Source organism: Helicoverpa armigera, chromosome 19 (genome assembly GCF_030705265.1).
Source record: "Helicoverpa armigera isolate CAAS_96S chromosome 19, ASM3070526v1, whole genome shotgun sequence".
Taxonomy (NCBI): Eukaryota; Metazoa; Arthropoda; class Insecta; order Lepidoptera; family Noctuidae; genus Helicoverpa; species Helicoverpa armigera.
This window is the reverse complement of record NC_087138.1, coordinates 9,764,796-9,778,149: the sequence shown is the minus strand read 5'-3', so window position 1 is coordinate 9,778,149 and position 13,354 is coordinate 9,764,796. Positions and strand designations below refer to the sequence as shown.

Genomic DNA, 13,354 nt, shown 5'->3' with positions numbered 1-13,354 from the left:
GGATTTCAAACGTAAAACGGGCTTAATTACGCCTATTTCCCCCATAATTTACAACTGTGTAACTTTGGCCTGTTAAAGCTGCCTTTCGCATATTTGTTACTAAAAAAATTAACGAATTGTTGTTTTTTTTTGTTGTTGTTGAGATTAATGCATAGCGCAATACGGTCGCGAAATATTTTTATGGTGGACTGGCTAAAAATTATGGTATGTGGGTGGGGGGAGGGCCGGTCCACGCAAACTCGCTGCCATAACCTCTCTGGATGCCGCGACGGGCGACCGCGCGCCCTCTCGCCGAGAACTCCGCATTCGAATATCGAAAAAAATCGTTTCGAAAATTTCTGTTGGTGTTGTGTGCGTGTGAGTGACTTTTATGTGGATTTTTATGATGGCCGTGAGTGTAGTGTTGTTCTAAAGGAATCGCCGGTTCGTTCCATGGTAAGTATTTTGTATTATAACATCTCATTTCCCACGTTTTACATTTGGTATTCGTATTCGAGCGGTATCTTGCTTATTAACGTGGTAACGTTTTTTGTTATTATAATACTGTGGTATATTTTAAATAAATGTCACAGATAAAGAAAAAAATCGTGCCAAGACGAAATATTTCGGCAATACCTAGTTCAGTTGTATTATAGACCTTATGATTTTACTAAACTCTTGCCAATCATGATTCCGCAGATATTTTATGATTCATACGGTATACGCACATTCGTTGATCGTAAATTTTATGGGTTGTAACAGGAAAATGTCAATGAAATTCTTCGACGACGTAATTTTTTTGCCAAGGAATTAATTTGCCGGTGAATAAATTTCAATAAAGTAAATTAGAGAAGGGTCGTTTTTGTAGAAATATAATATACGTAAGACATTCAGATAATCCTAAATAAGGTTACGCCAAAAATATTTATATTACACCACGAACGTAATACCATTTCACTGTGAAAATATACGTCTCGTTCCAAAACCTAGAAGGAATATTTATTCAAATTACGTTTTCTCGCGCTGCTGAAAACGTCGTATTTGCGGGTGATAAATTATTTTTGAATTAATTTATTATGCCAAGTAAATGAAAAGACACGCATTTTTACTGGGACCTTTTAAATTTACTTACTCCTAAAAACATCACACCTTTTTGGGGGCAGTCGTGTGGAAATACAGCCTTGATCGTAGGCTGCTACGAAATATCGTAGCTCGTAGCTCGTAGGTGACCTCTACGACGTGCTACGACGGTTACTACGGCAAAAGATCTTATGGGTATAATGTCGGAATGCCTTCATTGATGTTAGGCGACTTCAATTGTTGTAATTAATGAGGGTTAACATAATTTATTATTGTAGCTTTTTAATATTGATTATTTATCTCTGAATAGAATTAACTTCTTTTTTTTTTTCATATTCCCTTTCAGCAATGATTTATTGCGTCATAATGACTGAATATTTTCTTAGTAATGTTTATATTTCAGTAACATTTTCAACAAAAATAATCTTGAGCTCTGTACAAACCAAGCCATTATAGCAGTCAATACTAGACTGTTATAAATCATATAAACATTCAAAGGAGACAAATGAACATGTAATTTGTCTACAGATAAAATAATTAATTAAAATGCAAAAATATATTTATTTATACTTAGGTCACTTAACTCTTCTTTCCTTTCTAATATATTAATGGTATTAAAATACTTTTACGCTTTAAAAAGGTTTGTCTAGATATATCAACTTATCTTTCTAGATATTTTAATTTAAAAAATAGCTTCATAGACAATTTAAGAAGAATTAAATATATTTTTTATCAAGGGATTCTAAATAATTACAATCCAGTTTATTTTCTTTACATAGCCAATTAGCATCGGGTTTAAAATGTCCTTACAGTATGATGATAACAATCAAGCTCTCCTCAAAAAAATACTAGCCTTCAAAACATATATTTTCATCAATTATTTGATAAGAACTATACAGACACTAGCTGTCAATTAAATTTAGTTTATCCGTTTCAGAGGCGCGATACTACATACAAACAAATAGATCTTCACTTTAATATGTACTTTTTCTTTTTTGTCGTAGGTTAAAAATAGATCAAACTAAGGCGGGCAATGACAGTTATTTCATATAATTATGTGAACAGAGCCAATTAATTGGGGTTCTATTTATTATAAGCTCGACACATGGCTCTCTATCTTGAATTTTATGACGACCACGTGAACAAAACTATTTTTAATATGTATTCTTAGCTTAGATATTTATTTTTGGAGAGCTGACGTATTATTTTATTCAACAGACAGTTTTTATAGGTAGTCAGAAGCCACAAAGACTGATAAACAGTCTTACCAAGGGGTATCAGGTTGCCTAGCGTAACTGGGTTGAGGAGGTCAGATAGGTGTAGGCCATGTAAAACACTGGTACTCAGCTGCTTTAAGTTAGACTGGAGTCCGACCCCAAATATATTTGGTAAAAGGGTTATGGCTGGGCATAAGCGAAGTTTTAGATATATTCATAGACTGTTTTTGTTAAGTATCAATTAATATTTTTAATGTATTATCCGTCATCGCTTTTTCACAGAGATAATTAAAGCAATTTATTACTACATCTTGGACTATTTTAGGCGTGTTATTGAACTATACTAATGCATTTGGTTTGGTTATTTTCATTCGGAGTAATAACAATAAAATGTGATAGTATATTTGTCAGTCCGTTTAATGTTTCCGAATGAAATAAGATTCATTATAGGTGTGTGTAAAATTGTAAGAAGCTGTTGGTACGTTTAGAGGTATGTTAAGCAACAAATATTAAAGTTTAATAACGTAATATTTAACGCAACAAATAGTAAGGTTTATTATTGTACGTTGCTTCAAAATTATCTTGATTATAAAATGTTTTTATTTTATTATTTTATTTAGTAATGAGTATCGGCAGAAGTGGTCATAGCAAAAACGTTGTATATTTTACCAAAGTACTATAATTTGAAAAGTTTATACACATTTTCCATATGTTTAAAATGTTTGTACCTACTCGATCGTATTAATAAAATGAACTGAGTTAGAAATCTCTCAGGAATTTGATTATATTGAATTCCTAAATACCCTCAGCGAAAGTTTTAACTAACAAGGCTGTTAGACCCCAATATACATTATCTATTCGTTGAAACAGAACCAACCCATTAGTTTCGAATAAGCTTATATAGGCTGAAGTTTCTACAACTTTATATTTTGGCATAAAAAGCAAATGTTGTCTATAGAAAGTACGGGAATACGAAAACATTGGCGAATAACATGCTCCTTAGATAACACGACACGATCGCGTTATAAACAAAATATACGAAATTTTTACTCTGTACGTTTTTCGTATCTTTGAAATATTAACACCGAAGAGTTTACATCATTTTTTGCCGCAACTGTTGGTACGTATATTTACATATTTTCTTATCTTTTTCCTTAGACCGTCGGCAGACACAGTTGTGTCTAAATACGATGCCAAAATTTTTGCATACAATTTTGCGCTTTTAATTAAATATTTTTCTTGGCCTGGTTTTGGAGAAATCTTTTGTATTTTTAACGTTGATTGCGTTAAATGCTGTTTTTGTTACTGAAGCGACTGTTTGATAAAACTTTCTTGTTTCCTCCTGGCTTCTTTCTGAAAGAGTATGAATTAAACCTTGTTATAACATACTAGCCGTTTTCTCGTGGTTTTACCCGCGTCCTGTGGTAACTACTGCCCGTACCGGGATAAAATATAGCCTATGTTACTCGTGGATGATGTAGCTTTCGAATACTGAAAGAATTTTTAAAATCGGTCCAGTAGTTTTTAAGCCTATTCATTACAAACAAACAAACAAAGTTTTCCTCTTTATAATATAATATAGTATAGATAGTTTAGACAAAGATTCTTTTATTTTACTTTTTTGAATATTCAAATTAATATTAGAATGATAAAGATCGATAATTCAAAGGCCATATCGAACATCGTAATTTAAATCTACTTACCAAAAAATAATATCCGAAACGATAAGGACCAAAAACATCAGTTCAATTTAAAACGATTCGAAACGAAATGATTTATAACCGATTCAGATAATCGGTTTAGATAAAAAAATCGTGGCGTTCGTTAATTTAGTTTGGAGAGCGATTTCAGGTCAATCGCGTTTTAGTTTTGAGTTGGAGCTTTGTGGATCGAAGGACCATTTCGGCAGGAGATTTCGCTCCACAAAATGGTACCATTAGCCCCGCTCATACAAATATTTGGTGTAGAATTTTTCATGATCGCTGTAGGGTTAAACCCCACAATAGGAAGGTGTGTTTGCTCAAACATTTTTGTGACAGGTTAAGGGATAATAATTTGGAAAAATCGGGATCATGCTTTGTTGTGTACTGTTTGGTGTGAAATTTTATTTTGGTTTGGCTTTGCGAGTGTAGGTTATTGTCGCCCTCGAGTAGAAAAAACAGCCAGCCATATTTTGGTTTTACGTTATGGTGGTACCACGGACGGAATAAAAGTTAGAACGATTCTGCATAATACATATATCACCAGGATAGGTAACTTTACTTCAAAAATCGCTCTGAGTTATGATTACCATCGAAATACAACGTTTAAATTTTATAGCGAAAATTAAATTACAATAAAGTTTTTTAAAGCAAACAATGAACATAAACACACCTAAAAACAAACGCCCATGTAGTTGTTTAGCATGAAAATTATTACAAAACTTTTTAACAATAGAATTTCCCAGTAGGTAGGTACCTACTTATTTACAAAAAACAGTTCAGATTGTATAAAACAATTGGTGAATGTAAAATGTTTTTCAGAAATCCTAACGAGCCGAGAACGCGTTAATACTTAATAAAATTTACCATTTTATTAATTCAGTTTCGGGCTATCAGATTAACCAGCGCTTCGATTGAACGCGATTACTTCGTTAACTGTGATGGTTCGGTCTAGTGCTTTGTAAATGCCCATTCTTGGCAATTCCAATAAAAATCCTTTATTTCCTTACAAAGTGGAAATGATAAATGACTGGCTTGCACGGAGTAAGGAAAGATAAACAGAGATGTTACAATGCTAGTAGGTCGGGCGCTTTCTTCTAGGCATTCGTATGGCAAGCATAACCAAAACGATCAGTTACGAGTGAACTAACAAGGTGTTCGGGCTCTTTGAGACATCTGTCAATGACTTTGGTATTACAAAATGGGCGGGTTTCAAAGAAGGAACACTAGGAAGTGGTAAAAGGGGGTCGTTTTGGGGGTGCTGTCCTTTTGTAAAGTTGTGAAAAAGAGCTAAAAACTAGCACTTTTACATTACTAGCCTACTTTCAATAAACTTTTTGACTTTGACTTTAAGGCGTACAAGGGCGGAGACAGTTACGTTCCTCGTCACATCCGCATTTTGGCGCACTATACTTTCTTAGGAGATTTTCCATTATGGCATCTCCGCTAGTCATTTAGTTCTCCATGCTCTCTTAGAATCTCTTTCTTACAACTTTCGAGTGTTACCATAAATAATTTCCGTAACAAATCCAATAATTTATTATGACTACAAGATGGGGAAGAGAAGAAAAACAATTGATATTTATAGCCAATCAATCGGATTATTGGCTATCAAATCTGAGGGAGTAAAAAACTTTGTGCTGGTATTTTTAGGACCGCTTAAAAATGTCTTTCGCTTAAAAGATTTTGGAAGTGTCTTTAAATTATCATTAAAGTAAGTACAATATTTGAGTTTTTTGACTGTGAAGCTTAAAATGTAAATTGTGAAAATTGTGTAAAATGCATAACACTAGGAAGTGGCGAAAGAGAGTTTTGGTGAAAAAGTGCTCATCCAATTATTAGCCTACTTTCAATAAACGTTTAATACGTTTAATACTTCTAATATTCCAAAACTAATCATAAAGAAAGAGGCAAAAGTAATGCTGTTTTTATAGTGCAAACAAATGTCTCATTTTACCATAGAAATATCTCTCGCAATGTAACTTAATAAGAATTTGGTCCCCTTATACATGGAAGCTCCTCATTTTGATTTTATGCCCCATCCAGGTGCTATCCATGAACGAAATTAAGCGATTCCACAATTTTTACGATTGCCGAGTTTTCAAACCGTGTATGTAAATTGGTTTGCAAATATTTTACAACACTGCGGTGGAGTGAGGAGCAATTAATGCAATTGTGTGCTTTAAAAATAATATTTGTGCGTAACCGATTTTTAATGGGTTTGTTGTTTTTTACAATCAAAGTAAAAATATTTTTATTTCATATAAACATTACACAAAAACGGCATACATTTCAAATGAAAAACATATTCTAAATTGAAAAATGTTATGTCATTATTCTACAAATAATATATAAATATTCTACAAACAAATATGGAATTCAGAAAAAAAATTACATTCGTATTAATTTCACCTGCCAGAGAGACTGATCCATTAAGGTTGTAACACTGAACCACAGAATAAAGATGCACAGTTGTGAAGGTGCCTACTAAGGTAAGTTAAATTGTCACTCACACACGCATGTGCATCGACGAACTTCTACCAGCGCTACCGGTGCTGTCAGTACTGAGTGTCGAGCATCGAACATGGGTGTGTGAGTGACATTGTTACGAACGTTAATACGTAGCTTCACAACTGTTTACAAGAGGATATATTTAAACTGTGACTTGCTCTGTATACAGGATGATGTTAAAAGATAAGTAGTTCAGTCAACATACGAGCTAGGATGCGTTGGTTTTGCTTGCTAACGTATAAAGGCGTATGTGGTAGGTGGATGCAAATGCTTTGACTGTAGCAGTAACTATGTGGAGTCTATTGAATTCAGAGCTGTTTTCACGAAATAAGCGTGAAGTTGGTCTAAGCTCAACGTGATGCCATTAGATTGATGATTTAGTAAGCTTTTGAAAGTAGTAGAAAGCTTATTCTTATCTGTATGAAATATCCCATTTTTCTAAGTAATAATAATTAGTGTATCTAATATTATGTTATTATATATGTTGAACGTGAATTGCTGCTATCGTAAGATTGGACAGTTTCTGAGAATTTTCTTTAGCAAAATAATTACTATACGAAAAAACTTTTTTACAAAAAAATTAAACCGACTTCCAAAAACACTAAAAAGTAAAAAAAAAAACGAATTTTAGGTGCATCGGCCTAGAAGTCGGTGTCTAATGGATGTTACTAAGTTAATTTTGCCACCGACTTCTAGGCCGATGCACCTAAAATTCGTTTTTTTTTTTACTTTTTAGTGTTTTTGGAAGTCGGTTTAATTTTTTTGTAAAAAAGTTTTTTATTTACAACATTTCAGTGATACGAATAGTTGTCACTATCCATATATGTGGAAAGTTCTCATCAATACAAAGAATATAAGCCCAAAAACGAGGTATTTTACATATTCAGTTGTCGAATTCCCTCGACCTTCTCTGGTCTCCATCATCAGGTCAGCTCCAAACCTGCACTGTTGCAAAGGTCTCGTCAATACAAATAATATAAGCCCAAACACGAGGTAGTTTACATATTCAGTTGTCGAGTTCCCTCTACCCTCACTGGTCTCCATCATCAGGTCAGCTTCAAACCTTCACTGTTGAATAGTGCTTTCAGGCATGCACCTGAATGTCAAGTTTTTACCCTAAGTATGCCTACAACTTTCGAAGGTTGCCCTCGATTTCTCAGGGTTTCCATCATCAGATCCTGACCTGATGACGATGGGACCAAATGACAAGCATACCCTTTCAAATAAAAAAAGAATTTTTGAAATCGGTCCAGGCGTCTTTGAGAAATCGAGTAACAAACATAAAAAAAAAAAAATACAGCCGAATTGAGAACCTCCTCCTTTTTTGAAGTCGGTTGAAAATGGAAACCACGGCGTTATGCTATAGGTATAAACTATACATGTCTTAAGATTATTAACATTCTGATATTACAGCCTTAATATGAGCCTTACATAGACTAGCCAGTCTACTTATACGAATAAGTAGACTTATTTTATCATACCTATTTTTAATTGTTTAATGTATATAAATTAGTTTGTAATTTTTGTATATTTTTTTATGCTATGTATCTCTGGTAATCTGAATAAAAAGTTATTTTTTCGATTTTTTATCGTGAATAAATGTTACAAACGCGGTATTCCCTTATTTATTTTTTCATTTCTCTAGGTTTGACTGATTTGTATAATATTTTGCAACAAAAAGACAAGTAAATCGCCGGAAATATACTAGCAGTAAAATATACATATACTTGTACAAGCTTTCCATTTCAATCTTCAAAGCGATATAAAAGCTTCATAGTAAAATGTTCCATCACCACAAAAACGTTGTTAACAGGGAAATTATGTCTATTATCCCCACTTTCCTTTTACTCGATTTCTCATTTTTATGGTTACCAAACAATAATTTGATCACGGGATAAAACATCGTAATTGCGACTTTATTAAGCATAGTACATCTTCCTACGTATAATTTTGAAAATTTACTTTCATAAAAATGTGGGTTTCCATCGTTTAAGATTTAATAAGGGTACAATTTTGTTCGTGTTTAGACTTTTTTGAGTTATTTTTGTACGAGTTTATCCTCTTAGGTGTAGTCGAGAATAATTTAGAGGTAGGTTTTTTTAACGTTCTTACTTGGTCAGTATTCTGAAATATACAGTACTGTTTTGGTAGGTATTTTATGTATAACTAGCTTCCACTAGCGGTTTCATTCGCGTCTCGTGGGAATATAAAAGGCCAATACTTTTAAGCCTTTCTCTAAAACTGGATTATCTAACGCTAAAGTAATTTTAGGTTGAGGAAACCAGATAGGCAGTCGCTCCTTGTAGTATACTAGTACTCAGTTGCATCCCGAAAAGGCTGACATAGAAATTATCACCAAAGAAAACAAAACGAAGTTCTTTCGGGACGCGGGAGTAAAAACTAAAAACGCGCACAATATTAAATTTGATTATTCACCGAACTTTCATATTAAACGTTTAGCTAGTTAATAATGCTAGTAACACAGCAATTTGTTTACTTTATAACAGGTAGTATTGAAACTAGTGCAGTTAACGAAAACTGGCAAGCAACGCCGGCGGCGTTTGAAGTTAAACAGCGAACCAAAATGAACTCCCACTGAAATGTACAGGAAAATAGCCTTTCGATAACAGACGGTCTGCTTTTTGTTGTTGAATTACTGGATAAATACAAAAACTAAGTGTAAATTAATAAGTTCATTTAGTAGTAGTTAGTAGTTAATAAAAAAATGTACTTTTGTATTACATTATACAACAGATTTATTAATACATATTACGTAGTTAGTTATACGTGTATATTGTGAAGTGTAATAATAAACAGAAAATATTTTAGATTAACGTGTTATAGATAGGCAGTTATTAACTGAAGTCGGAAATTAATGACGAAAACCAGAAAAAAGCTCATAGAATACTTAGGTAGGTACTTTGAAGTCAAAATACAGTATTTTTGTCGTTCATTTATGTATACTTTTTCGTCACAAAAATCCTATTCATTTCAACTAATTAAAACAAAAACATATCAATAGGTACAATATAGCTACTCGATCTGTTCTTGTCTTAAAAAACGAGAACTTTTATCGACATAATATATAGCATTTAACCTTCAACATCAAATTCGCTCAGAATTCCTAAAAGAACGTAGTCTAGCCGAAGAAATTTATCTCGTAGGTACTTGACCGATACTTTCACTGACGGATCATCTAGTTAGCCACAGATGGCCTCAGTTGCCGAGTTACTGCGAACGCAGATGGCTGTGAGATAAACTATAAATATACCAGCTAGCACAAAGACGGTATATAAAGGAAATAAAACATTTAGCTCTGTATTATAGACTTGGCTTTAGTATGCTCGTTTTCTCGTTCGATTAATCATTATTTATAGGTTTAACAGTGATAGCACACTAGCTGATTTTGAGCGAATTTGCCGTTTTTTTTTTAACCCACTAGTGTGAATTTTAATCGCTAGCGCTGCGAATTATACTCGCTCGATTTTATGCGAAATTGCTGTTCAGGTCATGTCTATTTCCATATGCAAATGCAGACAATATGTGACGAATAAAATTAAATTCAGCAAAGTGAAATACCACAGGAAACTATAGCATGAACACAGAAACCAAACGAAAGCCAAACGGATAATTTTGAATCTATTTAAATGAATTCTAACTTCCTCGCTGTTAGGCGATTAAAAGCATAATATTAAATAAAAACCCGGTCACTTCCAGGAGCAGGGAAGTTTTTTATCGAATAATTTAAATCGATACTATAATAGAAATAGGTCAAGAACGACGTTTAAGCCAAAGAGCTTTGTGGTAAGGTTCATTGTCGAACAGTCCCCATAAAAATCAACAATTAAAACAACTTTATCGATGGCTGAAATGGTGGCAACCTTTATTTTTGTACGATAGGAAACAGACCACATCAATATCGATTGTTTTTGTGCTGTTGTAATTTGCTCTTAAAGATCCAGGACATAAGGCACATATTAATTTGACCTTTAAATAAAAGATCACAGCGCATGATATCTTTCTAATTAAAATTAATATATCATCCCGTCATTTATTCGAGTTCCGTTCCATTATATAATTTATGTTTAAACTTCGCAATGATATTAAATACAGTAACTTCTTACTGAATAAAATACTGTCTGCGTTCGGAAACCGAGTTTTCTGCTCCAATAAAGTGATGGGAAAATAAAATATCACACGCGAGGGTGTGTTTTGATTAATTACGATACTTCATGGGCGTTGACACGAACCTTGTGACAGTAGCTCCTAATTATATCGGAGGTTTTCCAAACTTCCTTGAGATTGTACTGGGTTCGAAACCACCCTTGTTATGAAGTTTTGATCACCTTTTTATGTAAATATTTTAGAAGCTCGGCGGTAGGCCCTTGTCAAATGTTTGATGTTGGATGAAATATGATGTACTCATATAGTATGTTAGGTAATAAATGGGTGCCTTTCTCGTAGATATATTGGGTCTTAAAGCAAAATCTGGGCTTTGAAATTTGTTTTTCTTGAAAATATATTTTTTGGATCGAACTTTGAAGTATAACTTTTTTGCTGTTGCTAATCAATATTCACGTTAGGGTTGACAATTTTGAAATCACTGATAAAAAAGCTTAAAACTACATACAATCTTGACTCTAATATCTGGAAATTTTATTATCAGTAGCAGTTTTCGAAAGGATCAATTTCCATGGCCGTATATTAATGCGAGGAGTTAAAGTTCATAGTTTATTTTATACTTCATCGTCCAACTTGGATTCAATAAACTTAAAAGTTATAAACTATCAGTTTTTAGCTTGAACTTACTTGCGAAAGTTTGTCGGACAAAATGGGGTCGTTCTACAATTTGTGGATAAGTTGTTAGAGCTAAGATTTTTAATCCTATATTATGATAGTTTTGAGAAGATCGTGGCTAAGTTCTACAAGGTTCGAGCGATGAAAGGATACCTATGCTATCTTTGACGTATTTGATCTTAGCTACCTAGAACTTCATAAATTTTCACACACTCAAAGGTAACAAGTCCGAGGAACGAGCACCTTTTTCTGAAACAAAATCAACTCAATGTTACCGTATTATACATTAAAGGTTTGTGGTACCCGTTAATATAGTCAGGTATGGCTTCAATGTGGCACATTGATACTAAATTGGTACCTATTTATCCAGACTGTCAGCCAATAAATATATTAGAAAAAAGCTAGAAGATGATTAAGTTTCTTTACAAATGATGACTTTAATCAATGTGTTCTGTCAGGCGTGTTACCGAATCCAAAGTGAACATTTATTATATCTTATATCAAACACAGTAATGGCTGCCTTCAGTGTAATTTATCATCAAAAGTAAAAGGGACGCATTAAATAATATTAATGCGTTAGTTAGTTCATTAGGCAAGGTTTTTTGTTATAATAAGCCATCATTTAGAGTTTTTTTTTCAGTTATGTAGACTTTTTGGATCATTTGGTTAGGCATTCGATACTCTTGATTTTCTCTTTGATCTTTTTTTGCCTTTATTAATTTTTGTGTAAACAGTATTCGGAAAACATTACTAAGTAAAGTAAAATTAGGACAGTTTTGATGGTTTTTTGCTTATATTTGTCTTCTAGATATCGAGTTTTCTTATAGTATGTATACCACGTATGTATACTTATGTAAGTAATATTTGTTAAAGCTTCTATTTAAGGCCGTAACTAAATTAAATATTCTGTGTACCGATATAAATAAATATACGTTTCTTATTTAAATTCGAGTTAATTATACGTTTCTGTTTTGACGTAATATACGTTTTCCCTATTGGATGGTAACAGCTGCCTTTTCCATAAAGAATATTTTTATGTAATTCTTATCCCACCAAAAACATTAAATGTAAAAAACAGCCAAGCCTCTACGCAATTCTTCCACCGTAAAAAGTTTTGAGATCGCATAGAAGCCAAGTCCTGTTCAACTATATTCGTAATAATAAATCAATATTTTGTGACTATATCAATAATTTAGTTAACATTACAATAATATTGACTTGGCCATGAGCACAATAAACTATAAATATAATACAGCATATTATCTGGAAGAGGTGAAAGTCAAACATGAAGTTTAATATCACAGCATTAAATTCTTTTAGTTTATTGTTACTAAATGACCGACAGTCAGTATCATGCAAGATCAAATGAACTGCACATGAACTATGGCGCATGTTTAGTCCATGAAGATCTCAAATTCCAATCAGTCCATAATCAGTCCAATCGCAAAATCATGTCCATATATAAATTTATAAATAAAACGGTATTTACACGGGGACACACAAGGACCGACTTTTAACTTGTGCTCATGGCCAAGACAATATTATTGTAATGTTAACAAAACTATTGATATAGTCACAAAATATTGATTTATTATTACGAATATAGTTGAACAGGACTTGGCTTCTATGCGATCTCAAAACTTTTTACGGTGGAAGAATTGCGTAGAGGCTTGGCTGTTTTTTACATTTAATGTTTTTGGTGGGATCTAATTTATTTTTTGTAGGTCTCTTTCTTCTCTAAGTATATAACAAATTAAATTAGCTTACATGCAACTAACTAAATATATAACAAACTAGCCGTTTTCCCGCGGTTTCACCCGCGTCCCGTGGGAGCTACTGCCCGCACCGGGATAAAATATAGCCTGTGTTACTCGCAGATAATATTAGCTTCCTAATGGTGAAAGAATTTTTAAATCAATCCAGTAGTTTTTGAGTTTATCCATTACAACCAAACAAACAAACAAACAAACAAAGTTTTCCTCTTTATAATATTGGGGTATAGACTAAATATTCACACCTAAAGTAGCACGTAAAGAACATTTTTTTTTTAAATAAACTAAAAACTTTTCG

General features: G+C 33.0%; 1 protein-coding gene across 1 annotated transcript in view; it reads left to right on the top strand.

The window, feature by feature from the left end:
- The first annotated feature begins 253 nt into the window (after positions 1–253).
- Positions 254–13,354, top strand: part of LOC110381537 (leucine-rich repeat-containing protein 24) — a 70,210-nt gene continuing 57,109 nt past the window's right edge. The window contains exon 1 of the mRNA XM_049841669.2: positions 254–435. The gene's annotated coding sequence lies outside the window, so the exon portion shown is untranslated. The remainder of the gene's footprint in view (positions 436–13,354) is intronic.